The following is a 1,124-nucleotide window of genomic DNA, read 5'->3' as shown; positions in this document are numbered from 1 at the left end:
AATAAATGTAACATTTATAAGTTATTTCATACGATGTCAGATACATAGTATGATCTGTTAGTATTAGTTTCCTTTAGTAACTCAATATATTTTTGTCATCACCAGATGTATCTAAATCACTAATTTTTTTAAAGATCTTTTATTTATTCATTAAAGAGAGAGAGCCAGCAAGAGCAGGAGCAGGGGGGAGGGTCAGAGAGAGAGGAAAAAGCAGACTCCCCGCTGAGCAGGGAGCCTGATGACCAGGGCTCAGTCCCAGGACCCCAGGACACCAGGATCATGACCTGAGCCGAAGGCAGACACTTAACCAACTGAGCCACCCAGGTACCCCCCCATCACTATTTTTTATTCAGCATACATCACAGCTTTATTAACTCACAATTGAGTTAATGAGTTTATACGTTAATGACTTTAGTTAATGAATTTACTGTTGAGGAGGAAAAATTTACTCTCTTAATGGGGGCCCATGAATTAAACTAACAAAAGATAGATTAACAGGAGAAAAGGCACTCAATTTTATTAATATTTATTTGTATGAGAGTTCGCAAAAAAGAAGTAAAACTCCAAGAAGGACTTAGACTCAAGAGCTTATATGCCCTTCTTAATAAATGAAAAAGGGTTTGGGCTTTCAGGGATGATAAGTGACGGTGACTTGTTCACTTTTCTCCCTGCACCCAAAACCAAACTGGGTGCAGAGGGGATCTTCCTCAAAGGGAAATTTATTAGGGGGAGAACTTGTCTAGCATCTGTTAATTCTCAGTTGCCTTCAGCTCAAAATAATCTTTATATCAATGTGGTATATTTTGGGTGGGATATTCTGATCCCTTTATTACTATCATTTTATAAGAAAAGAGTATTCCCGGGGTGCCTGGGTGCCTGTCTGTTAAGTGGCTGCCTTTGGCTCAGGTCATGATCCTAGGGTCCTGGGATAGAGCCCTGTCAGTCTCCCTGCTCAGCGGGGAGCCTGCTTTTCCTTCTCCACCACTTGTGCTCTCACGCGCGCCCTCTCTCTCTCTCAAATAAGTAAATAAAATCTTTTTTAAAAGAAAGAAGAAAAGAGTATTCCCTTCCCTATGTACAAGATTTACCTCCTCGGGGAGCTGCCTGGCTGGCTCAGTCAGAAG

The sequence above is a fragment of the Halichoerus grypus genome, chromosome 6 (assembly GCF_964656455.1).
Source record: "Halichoerus grypus chromosome 6, mHalGry1.hap1.1, whole genome shotgun sequence".
NCBI lineage: Eukaryota > Metazoa > Chordata > Mammalia > Carnivora > Phocidae > Halichoerus > Halichoerus grypus.
The sequence above is the reverse complement of the archived record's forward strand: the minus strand, read 5'-3'. Positions refer to the sequence as shown.